Source organism: Dermacentor variabilis, chromosome 8 (assembly GCF_050947875.1).
Source record: "Dermacentor variabilis isolate Ectoservices chromosome 8, ASM5094787v1, whole genome shotgun sequence".
Lineage (NCBI taxonomy): Eukaryota > Metazoa > Arthropoda > Arachnida > Ixodida > Ixodidae > Dermacentor > Dermacentor variabilis.
In genome coordinates this window covers 133,330,436-133,352,188 of record NC_134575.1, presented here as the reverse complement: position 1 = coordinate 133,352,188, position 21,753 = coordinate 133,330,436, and the positions used below count along the sequence as shown (strand labels likewise).

General features: G+C 49.0%; 1 pseudogene; it reads left to right on the top strand.

Annotated features, from left to right (window-relative positions):
• The first annotated feature begins 14,357 nt into the window (after window positions 1–14,357).
• LOC142591782 (U2 spliceosomal RNA) lies at window positions 14,358–14,536 on the top strand (annotated as a pseudogene).
• The last annotated feature ends 7,217 nt before the right edge of the window (window positions 14,537–21,753 follow it).

Below are 21,753 nucleotides of genomic sequence, written 5' to 3'. Positions count from 1 at the left end.
TCACCGTTTCCCGGTTTCACCCGTATGGTGAAACGGTGATTTTTAGCGTTACAATTTATGGCAAAACCAAACCGTATGTACATCGAAAATTAGTTTCATTCAATATCACAGAGAGAAACTGTTGACATAATCATTTTATATCAGGACATTGTACTTTTACATTTTCACTACTTCAATGTCTTGTGTATCGACATTTTTATTGAGTTGCTGACGTACTGCCTTTTTGTCAACACTGGTTAATTTACTGAAGTTAACCAATTATTTTTACAGAAGGATGACATCTGATTCTTGCCTTGCGGCAGTGCATAGCGATAGGTTGCTCGCCCGGTGAGACAATGAAAATGATGCGTGCATAAGATGCCTCCAGAAGGGGGCATCTTACGCACGCATATGAAGTGCACCTCTGCGCAGACGATGTTTTGCTGGTATTCAAAGAGTGTAAAGATATTGTTACGGGGATGTTGCGATGTATTTACAATATATATATACAAGCAGAGTCAATGTAGTTATGATGGCTGACCAGCAACAACACGCCGTAGGCAGCGCCTCGCCATCATCTTCGTCCTTTCTCTTTTATCCTGCCGTAACAGGACGCGCAGGTGCTGAAGCGCCGTCTCGGCGCATGTTAAACGAAGCGAAGTATGGCTTGAGCCGCAAACGTGCACGATGTCAACAGGCGTCGGACTTCAGTTTGGATCAAACTGTAACGACGAGATCTCGTATTTGACGTCGTTAACTTGTCGTAGGATTTCATAAGGCCCTGTGTAGCAAGAGAGAAGCTTCTGGGAGAGGCCGACTCGACAATACGGTGACCGAAAATCACCCAAGCACCTGGGGCGAACTAAACATCGCGGTGACACCGGTTGTAACGCTCTTTTTGTAGATGCTGCGACGCTAATGCACGAGGTCGCGCGACTTCACGCGCCACGTGAGCGCGATCGATGACTTCATGAGCGTACTCAGTTGCAACACGTGGAAAAGAAGGGAGGATGGTGTCGAACGGCAATGTGGGGTCGCGACGATACAAAAGATAAAAGGGTGAATATCCAGCGGGGTCATGTCGGGACGAGTTATACGTGAATGTCACCTAGGCCAGCGTAGCGTCCCAGTCGCGGTGATCGTTGGAGGCGCACATCGACATCATCTCTGTGAGTGTTCGGTTGAGACGTTCCGTAAGCCCGTTCCTTTGTGGGGGTAGGCTGTGGATAGCTTGTGCTCAGTTGCGCAAGAACGAAAGGGGTTTTCGACCACTTAATTCGATTCACTTATTTCCCCTAGTCTACACCGCAAAAGGGCCAAGCAGGTCAAGACCTACGCAAAAGAACGGTTGAGAGGGAATTTCAATTGGATCGAGTCAACCGACAGGTGTCAACAGAGATTTCTCCCGGCGCTGACACAATTCGCAAGTTGCGACATAACGACGCACAGAGCGGTAGAGACCCGGCCAGAAGAACTGGCGTCATGCGCGGTCGTATATACGCAAAACTCCAAGGTGTCCTGCCGTCGCTACATCGTAAAGTTGTTCGAGAGCGACCGATCGCTGATGACGAGGAAGGGCAAGGAGCAACTCAGGACAGTCAGGGTTGATAATGTGGCGGTAGAGGATGCCGTCGTGCAGCACGAACACGCAGCAAGTGCCGTCAGTGCTGCTAGATTGCACTCCGCCGATGAAAAGCTGTAAGGCTTCGTCGCGTTGTTGTTGAGCTAGCATGTCACTTTTATCAGTAAAAGCCATCACGCAGGTCACCGGATCATGCGCAACAGAATCAGGAGGACGCTGCGGGTGACGACACAGGATGTCTGCGGCCTTGTGTAGACGTCCAGACTTGTCGTGCATGAGTGAAAATTCCTGGAGGGGCATACCCAGCAACCAAGCCGTCTTGTTCGATGCCGGAGGGACAGCCCGGAGAAGGCATGGTGGTTTGTGACGACCGAAAACATGCGCCCGTACAAATATGGCCGAAACCTGGTGACAGCCCAAACTAAAGTCAAGCACTCCCACTCGGTGATAGAGGAATTACTCTTGGGAGGTCACAGCAGCCGGCTAGCGTAAGCTATGGCGCACTCGATACCGTTCTGCTGTTGGGCGAGAACAGCGCCGATGCCGTGGCCACTTGCGTAAGTGAGGACTTCGGTCGGTGCAAATGGATTGAAGTGGACAATTATGCCAATGGTTGTAGAAACCCGACGACAGCAGCGAACGCGTGAGCCTGCTCAGGCCCAATGAGTATGGCGCGTTCTTCTTTAGAAGATCTCTCAAAAGCCGAGCAACGCCGGCGAAGTTATTGACGAAACGGTGAAAGTAAGAACACAGGCTGGACGAAGCAGCCAGCGCACGTCAGAAGCAGAATGTGGCAAAGGGAAACTGCGAACGGAGCGAACTATTTCCGGGTCTAGTTGTACACTGGCTGCGTCAACGAGGTGTCCCAGAATGGTTGTGTGACGGCGCTCGAATTGACATTTCGTGGAGTTCAGTTGGAGGCCGGCTTTTCGGGACACCGCAAGAATGGCAGCGAGTCGGGTAAAATGGCTGCCTGATACGCGAGAAAAAACAACAACGTCGTCAAGGTAACGAAGAAAGGTGGCCCATTTGTCGCCTCGCAGAGAAGACTCCATTATACGTGCAAATGTCGCAGGAGCATTGCATAGGGCAAATGGCATGATGTTGAACTGATATAAACCATCAGGCGTGATAAAGGCCGTCTTCTCGCGGTCCATTTCATCAATTGAAATTTGCCAGTAGCCGGACCGAAGATCAATGGATGAGTAGTTAGCTACGCAAAAGCAGTCAAGGCATCATCGATGCGTGACAGTGGGTAGGCGTCTTTTCTCATGATCATGGTTAAGTGTCGATAATGACGCAGAAAAGCAGGAACCATTTTTTTCCAAGGACGACAGGCGAAGCCGAAGGACTGGCTGATGGTTCCCGCACATTTTGCGGAGTATTGTGTCCAGTTCTGATTGGATGACTCTACGTTCAGCATGCGATACACGATAGGGACGCCGACGTATACGATTCGTATCTCCAGTGTTTACGCGGTGGAGAACAGCAAATCTTTCACCTAAAGGCAGGACGCCGAAATCAAAGATGTTACTGCACGATTCGAGTAGGAGACGTATGTCCGTCGCCTGTGCAGATGTTAGGTCACGTGCAATTAATTTCGCGAAGTTAAGGAAGAAGTTTTCGCGAAATTACTTCGCGAAGTTAGGGAACCAGAGCTGTGAGCGGCAATTGGCGCTAATAAACTACTTTTTGCCATTCAGACTCTAAATATCAAATTCTGAAGTACTAGACACACTGGCCAAGAACATACCGGCCGGAAGCATTTGAGGGCACAGGCTCAAATTCAGAAGCGCCAGAACGACGTCGTTATTAGTAACCGTGACTAGCGTGTTTGAAACATCAACGTTCCGGTTCAAAAGCCCTGTCGACGATGGCGCGAAACACATATTCAGCGTCCGGAACCTGTCGCTGTGCGGTCAAAGTGATTATGTGACGGCCTCGTGTAATAGAATCACATCGCCAAGCGAGCAAAAGTGCGGTGGGGCGGCGCCCGGAGCATCGGCGAGATAACGCCGTTCCGAGTGAACGTCGGTGCGTCAGATAACGTCGTGAGGGCAGTTGTCCATCACAGGAAATATAACAGATCTAGGGTGCCGGGCTATACTTATACGCGCAGTACACCTTCCAAGTACAACCAGCACGCCGCCATCGGCCACACAAAGCACTCGGGCGGCTTCTGGGGTGAGTACATTCGTTAAACATCTACGTAGGCTGGCAATCATCACAGATACGTGGGTTCCAGTGTCGACGAGTACTTGGACCGGTACGCTGTCTATTCTAACGTCAATTACACTTCTCTGTGTGGGCACAGACAGACAATTTGCTGTAGTAGTAGGTAATGCAACGCCACCTCCGAGGGCTGCATTTCTTAGTTTTCCGGAAAGGCGCGGCCGAAAGCCACAGGGGACGAAAGGTGACGTGGCTGCGGCGAACGGCAAAATGGGCGTCGCGCCTGCAGTGAATGAGACTGGTGTCCGCGCGGCGATGGTGAGGGACGGTACCGCGTCTTCCTAGCAGAGTTGTCAGCCCTGTTAGACTCGGCGGTGGGCGAGACATTGCGGGCATTTCAATCAAAGCGGCTCAGGTTGTTCGGCGTGCGAGGATTTGAGGGCCACGAGTTGCGACAGTATCGGGCGACATGACCAATGTGGCGACCGGTGAAACATATCGGATGGTTGTCCGCAATCTCCACTCAGTCAGGTCGCGATAACGCGGAGTGAAGCATCTGGGTGCAGCGAAAATAGTTCGCTCTGGGATTGGTGACAGCACACAGACGGTAAACCAGTGTTTTCAAGTTCCTTGCGAACGACGGCCTGTGCGAGGGGAACTGAAAATGTTGTAGCATTAGGGCTACGCGAACAGAAAGCTGCGTATGCTATCGCATCTAGTTTACGTCGAACGATTCGCACCACGTCCTGCGCATGCTGTTGCGCGGGTTGACCTTCACACGTCGACATTGCGGCAGTATTGGGAAGTCTGGCGAATGATTGCAGGATGCGTCGGCTTTTGGCCTGCTCGAATTGTCGGTCCTCTTTGATGATAGCATCAACTGCAAAGCAGATTTTGCACATGAGGAGATTAAAGGCGTCGTCAACAATTCGCTCCTGCACGCGCCCGACCTTCTTAGCTTCTGTCATGTCGAGACCGGCTTTACGACAAAGCGCAAGGACGTCCTAGATGTATGAGATATAGGACTCCGTGGGGGATTGCACACGGGAGGCCTGCTCCTGCTTTGCGGCAAATTTACGCCAAACAACTCTATCAATTTCTCTTTGCATTGGTCCCAGCTGGTTAGCTCTTCTTCGTGGTTTTCGTACCACACCTTTGCCGTGCCTCTTAGGTAGAACAACATTGTTAGCTAGCATAAGCGTAGGGTCTCAGCTGTTGATTCCACTCACGCATTCGTGCATAGCCACCCACTCTTCAAAAGCGGTGCCATAGGTCCCGCAGAAAGTTCCAGGATCCTTGGGTTGCACAACTACAACCGAAGTGGAAGGCGACGTAGCTTGCGACGGTGACGTTGGAGGCGGCAACGACGTTGATCCCGCGTGCTCCCCTTCATTCATGGTGGATACGGTGATACGACGTCCATTGCGGAGCTCCGTTTCCAGCCGTGGTTCCCCGCACCTCCACCAATATGTTAAGGGGATGTTGAGAGTATAGACAGACTGCATTTAAAATATATATACAAGCAGAGTCAATGTAGTTACGATGGTTGACCAGCAACAACACGCAGCAGGCAGCGTCTCGCAATCTTCTTCTTGCTTTCTCTTCTTTTATCCTTCCGTAATAATCTCAACGGAAAGATATTGTTGAAGAAAGTCTTGTCGTCTAACACGTATAAGATGTCTGTCAACAGCAAGGTGTAGATTTCCCACGGAGTAAACAGCTTAGGAACAAAACTGACATGTGGAAATTTTCATGCAATAAGATATTTCTCATGTCAAACCGGCGTAATGTAGACATGAAAACGGGAAGGTGACTGAAATATTGTCGCAGCCTATTAGGAGACGGATAGCCGGCGTAGAGGACGTGTAAAAGCACTTTTATGAGAGCAGTCAACGCGACGTCGTTGTCGTCTCTGTTTTTCCACTCGCGCGCCACTTCAGCGTCGTTCTCATCGCCTGGCACATACCCGCGGCGACCATATAGGATGTGGCATGTGCCCCCCCTTTGAAAAAAAAAAGGCATCGTCCCGATGCACCAACCCCCGAAGGCTGTGCACAGACGGTGCAAAGTTGAGGTCACGAGGAAATGTAGGGCTTCATACGAAGCACGTGCACAACCTCGGGCAGATGCCGCCGGCGTTTGGAGCAGTTATGGCTGTCGGGGACAACTTCATAATTCACATCGCTGATGCGGCGCAGAACTGTGTACGGGCTGAAGTATCTTCGGAAGCGCTTCTCAGACAGCCCCCGCTGACGAATCGGAGTCCAGATCCACACCTGGTCACCGACGTTGTATGTGACGGGTCTGTGCCGAAGATTGTAGTGTCGGGCATCGTATTCCTGTCGTTCTTGGATTCGCAAACGCGCAAGCTGCCTGGCTTCCTCGGCGCGTTGCGTAAACTCCTCGGCACCAGTCTCGTCGTCACCGCACTCGTGTGGCAGCATTGCTTCCAACATTGTTGTCACTTCGCGTCCGTAAACGAGGTTGAAAGGCGTCACGCGGGTTGTCTCTTGGCGAGCCGTGTTATACGCAAATGTAACGTATGGTAAAATCTCGTCCCAGTTCTTGTGGTCGACGTCGATGTACATACTCATCATGTCTGCCAGTGTCTTATTCATACGTTCTGAAAGCCCATTGGTTTGGGATGATAAGCCGTGGTCTTTCGGTGAGTGGTACCACTTAGTCGCAACACAGTATCCAGAAGCGCAGCCGTGAACGCAGATCCTCTGTCTGTTATGACCACTGCGGGAGCGCCATGCCTTAGGACGACGGCTTCGACGAAAGATCGCGCTGCTTCGGCTGCTGTTCCACGTTGGATAGCACCTGTTTCGGCGTATCGAGTAAGATAATCAGTGACGACGATTATCCATCTATTTCCGGCAGTAGACAGTGGAAATGGACCTAAAAGGTCCATGCCAATTTGTTCGAAGGGCGCTTGCGGTATCTGAACAGGATGCAGCAGTCCAGCTGGCTTGCCGGGTAGGGCTTTGCGGCGCTGGCAATCTAGACATGTCTGTGTGTAACGTTTCACGATCGACGCAAGTCTTGGCCAATAGTACTTTAGCCTAATTCTTGCCAATGTGCGGGTGTATCCCAAGTGACCAGCGGTCGGCTCGTTGTTACAGGCATGTAGGACTTCGTCGCGAAGAGATGCGGGAATGACGAGTAGGTAGCTGCTGCCATTAGGTGAAAAGTTCTTTTTATAGAGAACGTCGTGGCGTAAGCAAAACGAAGGCAGCCCTCTCGCGAATAACCTCGGCACGCTGCTTGTTTTTCCCTCAAATAATTGAAAAGAGGAACCAGTTCTGCGTCCTCGCGTTGGTGGCGTGAAACGTGGACAGTATCTAGCACGCCTAGAAAACCCGCGTCATCATCGTCGTGGACTGCAGTCTCAACAGGAGACCGATAGAGGCAGTCGGCGTCGGTGTGTCGTTTCCCCGATTTGTACACAACCGTGAAGTCGAACTCTTGGAGCCGAAGACTCCAGCGCGCAAGCCGACCAGCTGAATCTTTTAAATTAGTCAGCCAGCAAAGTGCATGATGATCACTGACAACGGTGAAACTCCGACCATACAAATATGGCCGAAATTTCAGGACGGCCCACACCAGAGCGAGACATTCTTTTTCTGTAGTGGAGTAGTTAGCCTCCGTCCTAGATAGCGTCCTGCTGGCGTAAGCAATCACTCTTTCGGTGCCGTCTTGCCGCTGTACAAGCACTGCGCCGAGGCCGACATTACTAGCGTCGGTATGAAGAATCGTAGGAGCGTCTTCATCAAAGTGTGCGAGGAGGGGAGGCGCCTGCAGCCGTTGCCGTGGGTCATCAAAATCCCGTTGCTGGTCTTCACCCCACGCAAAGGGGACATCTTCTCTGGTAAGATGGGTCAATGGCCATGCGATGCGCGAAAATTCCGCAATAAACCGTCGGTAGTAGGCGCAAAGGCCCAGAAAACGTCGCAAGGCCTTTTTATCTGATGGCGTTGGGAAATTAGCAACGGCAGATATTTTATCAGGGTCAGGTCGGACACCTTCACGACTAACAACGTGACCGAGAAATTGAAGTTCTTCAAAGCCAAAATGGCACTTTTCAGGTTTTAGAGTTAGACCAGCTGAGCGTATTGCTTCGAAGACCATCTTTAGTCTCCGTAAGCGTTCCTCGAACGTTACGGAGAAAACAATCACGTCGTCGAGGTAGACCAGACAGGTTTGCCATTTGAGGCCTGAGAGTACAGTGTCCATTAGTCGTTGAAACGTTGTCGGCGCAGAACACAAACCGAAGGGGAGCACCTGAAATTCATAAAGTCCGTTGGGCGTAACAAAAGCGGTCTTCTCACGGTCTCTCTCATCAACTTCTATTTGCCAGTAGCCGCTTTTCAAATCCATCGACGAAAAGTAACGTGCGTTTCGTAGCCTGTCCAGTGAATCGTCGATACGCGGTAGCGGATAAACGTCTTTCTTTGTGATCAGGTTGAGTTTTCGGTAGTCGACGCAGAAGCGCAGGCTACCATCCTTCTTTTTCACCAATACGACAGGCGATGCCCAAGGACTCTTAGATGGCCGAATAACGCCGTCGTCAAGTATCGTCTTCACTTGTGTCTGGATTGCCTCGCGCTCTTTCGGTGCTACACGATAAGGATTCTGCCGAATTGGTCTGGCGTCGGCTTCGGTGACAATACGGTGCTTAGTGAGCAGCGTCTGGCTAACTCGTAACGTGGATGAGAAGCAGCTCTTAAACTCATTGATGAGCTCATGGAGGCTGCTGCGTTCGACGGGCGATAAGGTGGGACTGATATCGACCACAGGGGCAGGCATAGCCTCAGTGAACGTCGCGTGCTCCACTGAGAGGCAGTCCTGTATTGATGTAAATTCGTCGAAGTAAGCAACAGCCGTGCCTTTAACAATATGTCGACGTTCCCCGGTAAAATTCGTCAGCAGGAGTTCAGCACGTCCGTCGTGTACGTTAATTACGGCCCTGGCGATGGAAACGCCTTGACTCAGTACCAGTGCGTCGATGTGTTCAGCGACGCCAGTGCCAGTGTTGAAGTTGTCGCAGATTACAGGCACGAGGGAACAGCTTCGCGGCGGAATCGTGACGTCGTCGTCGGCGATACGTAAGCGGGGTCGTTGGTGCTCCGCGGAGTCGACGTCGCCTGAACTCGTAGAAAATGTGACGACGAGGTCACGGACATTAATCACTGCACCATACTCTCTCAAAAAATCCATCCCCAATATAAGTTCTTTACAACACTCAAAGAGAATGACGAGGGTGGCGACGAAGGTTGCGCCGGCGATTACTATTCTGGTTGTGCATTTTCCAATCGGCGTCATCAACTGGCCACCGGCAGTTCGGATGTTGGGCCCGGTCCACGGCGTCTTCACTTTTCGCAGCCTGTCGGCCAGCTTTTGACTGATTATCGAAAAATGAGAACCAATATCGACGAGAGCGGCCACTTGGTGGCCGTCAATGCAAACGACAAGATCGGCGCTGACGGCGTCGGTTACAGGAGGTGTGGTTGGAGTCGTCGGAGTTGTAGAGTCGTTGATCGTCGGCGATGGGGGCTCTTGGGTAGCTAGCCGGTTTGCGACCTCACCCCCGGAGGTCGCTGCGTCTAGTTTCCCCGGCGCGGGCTAGGGGACCTGCCTCTAGAGGCGTCAGAAAATTCGCGACGGGTCGGTGGGGTGTAACGAGCCGGAGAGGGGGAACGCGATCGAGGCGTCGTTGAACCTTCGGGCCGGAAGTTTGTAGAATTTCCGTCGCGGCTACGTGCAGCATCAGACACAGGGTAACTGCAGCTGGAAAATTTTGGATACCCAGCCGCGCGGTAGTGGCATGCGTGGTAAACATGTCCTGCTTCGCCGCAATGAAAGCATAGCGGCCGGCGGTCAGCGGTGCGCCACAAATCGGTCTTTCGAAGCGGGTAGCCGGCAGAGGATTCGCTGTAGAAACGAGGCGCAGCGATCGACTGGCGGCGATACGGCATAGTTGGCGGCGGCTGTGACTGTCGAAAATAGGGCGTCGGGGGTGGCGGTGATGGCTGCGTCGTAGTGGTCGACGGTGTCAGCAGCATCGAAGTGGCAGGAGGTGGACGGCAGACAGCTTCCGCGTAGGTCAATTGTCGCGGCACCGCCTGCCTGTCGGGCGACGAAAAGGCCTCTCGAACTTCCTCCCGAACGATATCAGCGACAGAAGCCACCGCTGGTGCCATGGGAGAGATCCAGAGCTGCCGGATCTCCTCTCGCACAATCTCTCTCATGACTTCACGTAGAGACGTGCTGCAGCTCTCAGGTAGAATGGAAGCGTTCACCGGCGAGCTCTTGCGATCATATTGGCGGTACCGTTGCTGTAGTGTCCGTTCTATAGCGGTAGCCTCCTTGGTAAATTCGGCCACTGTCGTTGGTGGGTTCCTCACGAGCCCGGCAAAGAGTTCCTCCTTCACTCCGCGCAAGAGATAGCGCAGCTTCTTTTCTTCGGCCATCTCAGGGTCTGCTCTGCGGAAAAGGCGGGCCATATCTTCTGCAAACATGGCAACGCTCTCGTTTGGTTTTTGAATACGGGATTCAAGTAGGCGCTGCGCGTTGTCTCTTCTGTCGCTACTAGTGAACGTGTCTAGCAGCTGGGTGCGGAAGGCATCCCACGTGGTCAAATTTCTCTCTCGGTTCACAAACCACGTCCGCGCACTGTCTTGAAGCGCAAAATAGACATTAGACAGCTTTTGCTGGGAGCCCCAGTCATTATAACTGGCGACACGCTCAAATTGGTCAAGCCAATCTTGGACATCCTCAAAAGCTTCGCCGTGGAAACTTTCTGGTATCTTAGGATTCTGCAGCGTCACCTGCGATGGAGTTGCAGTAGCCATGGCGGAAGTAGGTTGACGCGTTCCAGCAGGGTCCTGCAAAGGGCTGAACTCGGGCGTCAGGCCTAGCAGGCGGTGACTGTACCGGTGAACAGGAGTTTCGATGAACGAAGGTGATGCCGCTTTCGAGGTATGGCTGCGCGAAGGGGTGCCGAGCATGAGACAATCCTACCCCGCACCCCCACCAGTGTCGCAGCCTATTAGGAGACGGATAGCCGGCGTACAGGACGTGTAAAAGCACTTTTATGAGAGCAGTCAACGCGACGTCGTTGTCGTCTCTGTTTTTCCACTCGCGCGCCACTTCAGCGTCGTTCTCATCGCCTGGCACATAGCCGCGGCGACCATATAGGATGTGGCAATATCTGCAGATTTTAGAAATCAGAGGGCAACGGACACAGGACAGAAACTCATAAGACGTGCGTGTTGACTTACACCTTGCAACAGAACAGTATGCGCGCTTAGGTTTATAATAAGAACCAAAACCCGTGTAACTAGTTTAGGCATGTTACATACATGAAGGTTTTGCCTCGGCTGTAAGCCAAATCCCTATCTCCTTGCACAACAAAGCAGTAGCGTGCCGCTGCCTATTGAATAGCTGATGCCCTTTACAATTCTAGCATGCACCGTGTACCGTTCCTGACGCGTATATTATTTCGTGACTGTAATAAAAAATTTAGTGTTGAGCAAGCGTCCATGTTACATGAGTTCTTGTGATTCGCCTGTTTCGCCCTGTTTGATTTCGAAGAAGTGTACACAATCCTGTTGTTTTGAGAAAATAGAATGGTGCCCTAACACACAGATCCATGAGCAGCTGCAAGAACACACATTGAAGGGGGTCAACTCGCTCATTATGACGAATAGGCAGCTGCACAACAGATGTGCAGGCAGCGCATGCTCTTTTACGGCCTCCGTACGCAATTATAAGATAACATTTTGAAGCGTACTGCTCAGCTCGACTACACGAAAGCTTTGCAAGCACGCTGTGCATGTTTCAGCCAAAAACAAAATATTTCTGGAGCTTGTGCTCTTTGGCGCGCATCTGAAAAGTGCGTGTACCTGATTTATCGGTAAATTAAATATATGTCTACATAAAATTTTTCTTCCCTGAATATAAAGAACTAGTTGATATTCAAGTGATTGCTTCGTTCTTTCTGTACCTGTCCCCGTGTATAATATTTCCCTTGTAGAAATGCTTCCTTTATGAAGAGCTTTCTTGCTGTATACAGCAGAAAATGAAAATTCAAACAGAATACAGTGAAATACAAAATTTAGCAGCCAATATTAAAACGCAGTAAGTGTGTAAGTTGACGAAACAACACTCGAGTTTGACCGTATTTATTAATGATAAGCCCATGAGAAGTAGACGGGAAGTACATTCTCATTGCCTCATTTCACACATACACACACACAAACCATATATATATATATATATATATATATATATATATATATATATATGTGCGTGTGTGTGTGTGTGTCTGTGCGTGTCTTAGTATTTTATTTGTCTTGTCTTAGTTCACCGCAACTCCTACCTCTACAGCTAGACCCATGCAATTCATGCGGATCATAACTATGCAATGGTGTACAAATTCAGACAAAGTGTCCTTTGCAAAGAAACCAGCAAACCTTTCTCTTTTTTTAACAGCGCTGTTCCACAGATGTATTGCCACACTGCCAAATAATCCCTTCTTTTTGTGTAGAAAAGGCTTCTGTTATTGCCTCTCATAGGAGCAGTAGGAGGTTCAGAGAAAAATTATGCAGTATGTGCCTTCTAACCGAAACAGTTTGGCGGTGGTGTAAAGCCGCTGCATTTACGTGGCGTCCTGCTCTTCCGTGGATATATTATTCCCGTGTGCCCTAAATAATGCTGGAGGTTGCACAACAGAAGCATTCCGTAAGAAAAGTGGCTGCGTTTGGCTTCAGTGTTCTTGCCGAGTTTAGTGTCTGAAGCGTGAATGCTTTCTCTTCGTCTTCAGTATATTCCTAGAAGCAAAGTTTCTGTCCATGCGTTGTAACTTTTTGCCAGAAAATTCGCACTTCACAGGCTCGAATATCTCTTTCCTGGCTGTGGATAAGGCAAGTTGAATTAATATTTTTTTAGGTAGCTTCGGTCTTCAATAAGTCCACTTCGATGAGCTAGGTGAGCACTCTATACATCCCCATGTTCCATGGCGGGTCCTACAGTTGTACAGAGCCCGTGGCCAGCTTTAAAAGATCCGCGTATGTGACTGCAGCCAACTTTGTATTGTTGGCTCTCCTCTTGAACAACTCAAAGTATTTTTTTACTATGAGCTTCGATGATTATTAGAACTCACATATAACGCAGTTCTATTGTATTCCATGAAATGCAAAATCTTCAATGAAGACGTTCCAGAGCCTGTTGAGAAACATCCACATAATTATTTTATGTTATGATAACAGCTTTGACTGTCCTTGTTTATCCTGGATGTAACCAAAGCACGCGATATTTTATAAAGAAACCACTTGACTAGGCGCCTACCACGCAGCTCAGCGTCCTTTAATATGCTACCAACGTATGGCCGATGCTGCAGGCCAACCAAGGGCTCTATTCTCGACACGCATTATGACTACGTGGTTGCAATTCTCAGCCATGTTGACTCTCATTTTGGCTGTCGAGATTTCACGTGTTTTTAAATTATTCCTGAAAGTGAAGTTCCGCGAAATGCAATTGTGCCTTTTCATCAAGATGACCAAGCCTCACGTAGAGCTGCAAAATTTTTGGACTAACAGATTTTTGTCGTCCTTGGACGCTATATTGCGGCTTTAGTTACGGCTACGTGCGTTGGTGCACCCCCTGGTAAACGCGAGTTGCGTCATGCACGCCAATTTCTTCCTTTGCATTTGCTCGACCCAGCTTCCAAGACAAAAAGAAAAAACAACCATGCTGCCATGTTTCTTTGCAGGTGCGAACGGAAACCAACACCATTTGCATTTATTTTTTTTCAGATAGTTTTGATCTTGCAGAGCTTGTTTCAAACAAGACTTGGCTTCCTATTTTCTCGTGGTACTCACAACATGTTCGCAGCGCATTTGTGTCAAAACTTCTCTTCCTTTTTTTTTTTTGATGCTCAAGGTATGCGAGTATTTACGCCATGGCGCGCGGTTATTTTGTTTCGGCAAAACATGAGTAGGCAGAAAAACGAAGTTTATTCGCTGCTTTTAGTAGTAACCAATCGCACAGAAAGACGTTCAATACACAGCACTACATTTTAGAGTTGAGTATCTGATTATTTCAAAAAAATGGGTGCATTCTCTACTATGATCATACATACAGAAGACAGCTTCCTACAATTTCTCAGACAGAAATATAGCTACAGATGCTATGTTTATTTACTGCGCACAACACCGCTCTACCGAACTTATTTTGACACAACCATCTATTTCCTATTAATAAACATATAATTAAAAGCCGCACATCAACTTATATAGCATATACGAGTAAAAACACCTTCCTTACTTATTCCATATAATAGATATACCCCTAGTCAAAAAAGCATCATTCCACTCTCTAAAAGTGGATGCCCCTCAACGCTGTTTAGCACACGACACAGAGGCGACACACAATTTTGAAAAACGGCACGAACTAATTTCACTTGATTTTTACATACTATCGCGTGGATGACGGGACCGCTGGCCCGAGGAGCCGGAGGAAACTAGACACACTTGATGCTTGGACGGCACTGCCACCACGGGAGAGTGGAAGGAAAGGAAAGTAGATGTGCAGGCGCTTGGAACGCCGACGAAAAGAGGGCATGACCTACGCGGGTGAAATGTAGTACCTGTTCTTATAAGCCTCATATTTGATACAGATACCATTTGGACCCTATATATTAAACTTATTTTTGAAAATTGGCGGTGCCCTTCAAGCCTGCCTCACCTCCACCGCGGGTCAGCCCGATATTGCACTATCTCCGGGATCGGCCTATGGTTTTCGCACACGCAGAAATAAAAATGCACTTGACCCTAGCCATAAACAGCTTCGCGGTAAAAATGTGCTATACCTAGTAAATTTTCTGCATAGGCCTCCTTGTGCTAATGTGTAAAATATTGAGCATATAGTATTGAAAATGATCAGTTTTCTTTATTTGGCTCTGTTTCGCGATACACCTAAGACGGGTGGAGCTGCAGTTAGAGCTGTAACATTGCTAACAAGGTGTCATTTTCCATTCCTGACAAGCATATTGCAGATGTATCTTGAAATTTGTAATGCACTTAGTTTGTTCTACCATCATTTCGGCAATAATGGCACGTTTCCAAGAGAACGAACAACAAGATAGCGTCATATTTTTTTGGTCAAGAAACAGTAAATGCAGGAGAAGCATGTGTCCCTCGGCTGTTCATCATCAGGAGGGACTGGGAAAGGGAAGAGCGATGCACTAACGCATTAATTAATGCATAGTTTCAGGACATGGAGAAATATTTTTAAAAATTTCCTCAAATCGGCTAAATTCAATGCATAAGGCAATCACCACAGAACAAATCTTTTTTGAATAGATGTTTTAAAACATTTCTGTAATACTGTAAACGTATATCCTGCCTTTTATTTTACAGAGCCCATAAGCTCAGTTTCTTGCGACGTGTTTGAAGCACAGGACAGGTATCAGAGCTATGCTTCGTGTTCAGTCAATGGCTGGAGCTCAACCGTCATGAGACTTTCAAAGTCGACAAAATAAAGACGCGAAAGCATTACAACTTTCCTTGAACACTCGTTTCTGGGGCAGTATACTTTCTTTGATGCGCATTACTGCATCTGCTAACCAAACACTTGGATTCCTAAAACGCCATCTGCGTCATGCACCGCAACACGTCAAACTACTAGCATTCAAGACGCTCGTACGTCCGAAAATTGAATACGCATCCCCCATCTGGTCACCACATCAAACTTACCTTATCAATGCACTTGAAAGAATTCAGAATCGTGCGGCAAGATTAATTCATTCTTAGTATTCTTATAACACTAGCGTATCACTACTTAAAGCACAGTCCGCCTTAAACACGCTATCATCCCGGCGTCGCATTGATTCGTTAATCCTCTTTCACAAGTTCTATTACAGTTCGCTCCACCACGCACCATATGTGCTGGCCCCACCCCCTCGCCATTCCCTGCGTACAGGGCATTCCTTGCAAGTAACCCGTCCACGCAGCCGAACTACAACTTTCTCTGCGTCCTTCTTTTGCCGATCATCAAGCGACTGGAACGGCCTGCCCGGTCACATAACTGAAATCACCTGTTCAACGACGTTTGCTGATAAGCTTATTACTAATATTCTTCACTGAACTCATGTGGCCACCAATTAAAATGCACATTTGTAAACCCCACCCCTTATGTAATACCCCCATTTCAGGGGTCTTTAAGGAAAATAAAAGTGAAGTGAAGTGAAGTGAAGATGCTGCTTGTTGATCAGGCAGTTACGTGTGCTTCCTGCAGAAATGCTGAACACATGGATGTCCGCGTGTTCGAGTTTGTGTGTACCTGCACATGATGCTGGTATTGAAGATGAACAACGCGCAGACACGCGCACGCAAACACACACGTACAGCTTTCCATGTCCGCATGCGCGAATTCTTATGAATCTGTCAGCAGCGAACGGGTGTACACTGTCGCACGCACGCGTATGCACGCGCATACATGATACAAAACATACAAGTGTTCGCATTCGCGCACCTACAACATTTTCTATTGTGCCTACGGATTTGCACGAACGTGTAGGTGGCGGCGCCTGTGTGCACACTCACTGACCAAGCCCTGCCCGCCGCACACGCACGTACCTTTCCATGCACATGCATGAATACATAAATTTACGTATCGGTAAGGGAACAGTCCACACGCACGCGTGCGCACAGTGGCGTATGTGGCATGGGTTTATCACCCCTCCAATGTTCTGTGAGGGGGGAGGGGTGACGCACCTCTCTAGCCAGTAACGGTATGGGGGAGGGTGTCTGGGCAGGCTTCATCCTAAGGTACACAGAGATTTCAATGGGAGGCACGTAAGCGCTGCGCCCCCCCGCCCCCCCCTTCAGTTACGCCCCAGCACACACACACGACAGACACAAATTATTATTATTATTATTATTATTATTATTATTATTATTATTATTATTATTATTATTATTATTATTATTATTATTATTATTATTATTATTATTATCATTTGTTTTGAACACATATACACATATATACAGTTAACAGGAAAGGGAAGGCGAGGAGCAGGCTGGCAACTGCCACCGGAAGGGGCACAACGCCTGCCTACTCTTCTGAAGGGAGGTGACAGCAACACAGAAATGGAAGATAGGAAGGAAGGGAGGAAAGAGGAAAGGAAGAGCAACAGGACAAATCTAAAGACTAAAGTAGAACACAGTACACTAGCACGTTGTTCCGCCGAGTTTCGACTCTGCAGCCGGAATTAAAGTGACGCCGCATCGAACAGCCTCCACAATTATCAATCACATCCATGGCTAGTTTGCTACGCGGCTAATTGTGCGCTCCACGATGAGACGCCAAGTATAGCTGCACGCAATCACCGTTTCACTGGTAGTCGGTTCACAATATACACTACAAGGTGTTTGAACCCGCCACTTCCCATCTTCGAAGGAAGAAGCGTTAGGACACAGTACAGATCACACACAGTAGGGCCGGTCACTGAAGGTCACGCTACTACAGAATGTTTAACGTTCACGCTACAAACGTGAACCTAAGTTAACTCTAGAAAGGTCAGTAGGGCGCGATGGGCCTGATCACGTTTAGATGCACAACCACTGGGGTATAAGCATTCCTCGAGTGTCGCACACCGCAGGCCAAGCAGGTGATAGTTTCTCACTAGCGACATGCGCTGCGCACTGAAAGCGGGACACTCAAATATAAGGTGCTGAAGTGTCTCGTAGCAGCCACAAGACGCACAGAATGGACTTGCCACACGCCCTTGTCTGTATAAACGTTCGTGCACGTTCACGCAACCAAACCTCAGCTTGAGCAGTTGTGCTCTAGCGCGACGAGGCAAGCCTCAACCACGAACACGGGGCGGGAACGTTCCATTTGCTACACGCTGATCTGGATGCTGCTTAAGTAGGTGGCGACGTATCAGGAGACGAGCGTCATCAAGCTTGCACAGAATTTCTGGGCAGTCACAGTTGTTATGAGCGTAACTTGAAGCGATCCGATCAGCTTCTTCATTTCCGGCGATTCCTACGTGTGAAGGTATCCATTGAGCGACGACAGATACCTCACGTGATGTAATTTTGCTCGCAGAGTCAGTAATGCTGCGCACAAGTGGGCAATCAAGCTCACTGCGTTGTAGCCTGCTAAGGGCAACATGGGAGTCGGTAAAGATGACAACTTTCGATGTAGTTAACTCCTCTTGCACGTATTTCAATGCAACATTAATCGCTGCTAGTTCTGCAGTTGTTGACGAAGCTGGATGAGGTATTTGAAATATACGTCGTACTTTAGTTGAAGGGCAGAAAAAAGCTGCAGAGGCGCCTTGACCGTCGGTGTGTACAGATGCATCTGTGAAAACTTGAAGATAATCTGGAAACTTTTCGAACATGTGAGATTGAGCCAATTGGAATATTGCCGAAACAGCCATATCAGACTTTTTGTGCATGTCAGGGATTGTGAGGTAAATAGGAAGTACGTGTTTCGTGATACCTTTTGGAGGCGGTGACGTATCTGAAGCAGCATGTTCAGAAATGGTAGTGATTTTCATAAATAAAGCCGCCATTTTTCCCATTCGAGATAATGGGCGGTTAACGAGACGATCAAGGAGCGATTGACCATTCGATGCGCGGTGCAGACGCTCAATATGATACAGAGCTCTCTGATCTGCTTGCAGCCTCAGGGGTAACTGATGCGCTTCAGTGAGTAATGCAATAGATTGCGCCTCATGAGGTAATCCAAGCATTAGTCGAAGGGCAACGCGATGATCTCGCTCCAGTTGGGACATCAAACTATGTGTTATGTTCAAAATTGGTAATGCGTACAGCATGCCTGAGAGTACAGATGACTGGTACACCTGAAGAGCCGTTGTTTGGTCGCAGCCAGCACCTCGAGCAGTCAAGGCGGCCACATACTTAAGGAGGGAGTGCGATTTGCGTCGTACAGATTTAACGGCAGGACGCCAAGAGATGCGATCATCCACAATTAACCCCAAATAACGGTGTTGTCGCACCCAGTTTATAGGCGTTTCGTCAAGATAGAGTCGGCTCATTGTTCGACGAGCGCGTTGTTTAGGGTGATATGCTATTGCAGCCGACTTAGCAGGTGATATGAGCAGGCCAACTTCACCCAAATACTCCGAAGTAGCGTTGAGAGCTCTTTGCAAGCTTGCACGAAGCCGCGGACCAAGGTGCGAAGGGCCGCTTATCCACAGAGCAATGTCATCTGCGTAGACAGCTATGCTCACAGGGAAATCAGTGTCCCGAGGCAAACGACTTAGAAGTGCGGCGAGTACGGTGTTAAACAAAAGCGGCGATAATACGCTGCCCTGTGGCACACCGCACTTCACATTTCGGTATTCACTAGTTACTCCTCCGACACGCACTTTCATACGGCGCTCCGATAGAAAATTATGCACAAATTGTAGCAGACGACCCGAAATTCCCGCGGTTGCAAGAGCGAAAATAATCGCCTTATGCGGAACTGAATCGAAAGCTTGCTGTATGTCTAGGAAGAGCATGTAGGCAGAGTGCTTGTTTTCTTTGGCAAATTTGAGTGCTGAGACAAGGTCTGATATGCTGTCCAGAGCCGAACGGCGGCGCCGAAAGCCACTCATGACATCAGGGAAAAAATTCAGCTCCTCTAGCCTGACATCTAAACTAAACAAGACAATTCGCTCCATTAACTTGATGACATTTGAAGTTAGGGATATTGGTCGGTAGGACTTTAGGTGCCTTGCAGGACGCCCGGGCTATAAAATTGGTATTACCACGGACGATTTCCATTCAGCAGGGATTACACCGGCTCTCCATATTTCATTATACTCGTCCAATATACGGTCATGGAAACTCTTATCAACGTTCCGCAATGCTTGGTACGTCACACCATCTTCGCCTGGAGCAGTGCGGCGTTTGGAGAGGCTCAGCGCGCGTCGCGGCTCCTCAAGAGTGAAATCTGCCTCATCCATCTGGCAGCCTGGACCGTAGGAAGCGGTTATGGTTCTGTGACTTGTCAAAGAACGAAGGTCGCTAATTGTGGTGTCACTGGATGCAGAAGAGACGAAAATGTCTGCGAATGCCTCCGCTATTACTTTTGGTGACGGGTCAGTCGCTATGCTCAATGCAGCCGTAGGATTCTTGCAGGTTTGAGGAGTGCGGAGAGCCTTCAGTATGCGCCATACATTTCCAAAACCACTTCCAGTGTGCAACGAGCTACACAAAGCTTCCCAGCTCTTTCGACGAAGCTGTTTTGTATGCCGCCGTATGGCTGCATCAATGCGATTGTACATAGTCCAGTCGGTGCGTCGTTTAGAGCGCTGTGCCCGTCTATAAGCCCGCCGTCGACATGCGCGGAGCCGCAAAAGCTTTAGATCGGGATTTGGTTTGCCGATACTCCGTCGTAGTTGTACTGTAGCTTTTCGTAAGCACTCACTCATAAGTTTAAATAGGCTGTCTTGAGATGGTGCCTCTGAGATCAGCTGTCGGAACTTGTCCCAGTTAGTCACTGTATAAACGACATCCTGGCGACCCGCAGTATGTGTTGGTGTTAACCAAATGGGTAGGTGATCTGAGCCCCACGGGTCGGGTTCACATGACCAGGCTAAGCACACATCTCTCGTTGATATCGCAAGGTCTATAGTGGAATGCTCCTTTCCTCTACCTATAAATGTAGGTGAACCGTCATTCAGTAATTGGAGATCAGTCTTGATAATGATCTCGTTAATCTCTGTCCCACGATTGTCTTGGGGACGGCTACACAATCGTGGATGGTGGGCATTAAAATCTCCGCATAACACAAACGATGCCCCACACCGAGACACTAAGCTCTCAAGTAGCGAGGTATCGGAAGAACGTGTAGGCCTGTTATATATGCTTGCCACCGTCGTACACACACCTCTGAGGCTCACAGTAACAGCTACACACTCAAACTCATCGTCACAGATGCCGTCTGTGTCAATAACCGCGAAGTCCAAGTCAGCAGGAACGTACACTGATGCTTTTGAAGCATTGCGCGTATGCGCCTCCTCCACACACTGGAAAGAGCCACAAGCTGGTTCCGCGCATCGAGTTTTACTGTGGACACCCACGAAGCCTGGCAATCGATATTCGTCTTTCCTTACGTTAGTTTCCTGAAGCGCTATAACGTCTGGTGGAGCCTTCATAGCGATGAGTCGAAGGACTAAATCCGCGTGCCGCGGTCGCATCGACCTGACATTCCATTGCAGCACAAAGGGGCGAGGCTGCTGACAACCGTTGGAATTGTTTCCGGTAAAACGTCTAGCGAAGGCCGTCGACGACAGGAACGAGTGCGTCCAAAAGTTGCTCTGCTGCTGACGCTGCTGGTGTCTGGCGACCGGTGATTAGAGATCTGATGGCGTTGACAAGCATCTTTAGAAGATTGACAAGTTGCACATCGTCGCTGGCTGATACCGGTTTAGGTAATGTGTTTGCAGTGCTTTCCACCGTGGTTGAAGTCTTTGTAGATACTTGTTCCGACGGTTTCGATGGAAGCGCTGGCCACGATGTGTCGGAGAGGCAGAAGTTCCGCCTCCCTACTTTCCGATGCGTTGTGTCTTTGTCACTCTTTGAACGCGATGCCTTTCCAGTCGCTGGGGCAGCACTACGGCGACGGGAGCTTTCATCTCCTGCTGCCTTCTTTTTGGCTGTCTCTTTTAGTGCCTTTAGTTCATTCTTCAATGAGGGACATCCTTTATCTGTTGCCAAATGTTCACCATTACAGTTAGGGCACCGATATGCCTGACTTTCACAGAAATCTACATGGTGGTTCCCACCGCATTTGGCACAGACCAGATCTCTGGTGCAAAAGCCCTGAACATGACCAATCTTAAAACATTTATGGCATTGCAAAAGCCGTGGTACGAAAGGTCGAACAGGATAGCGCACAAGTCCAGCCTTTATATGACTAGGCAGCTTTCCAGAGGCGGAAAGTATCTTCATACACTTTGACGAGCCTAGCCTTCGAACGCTAATTATTTT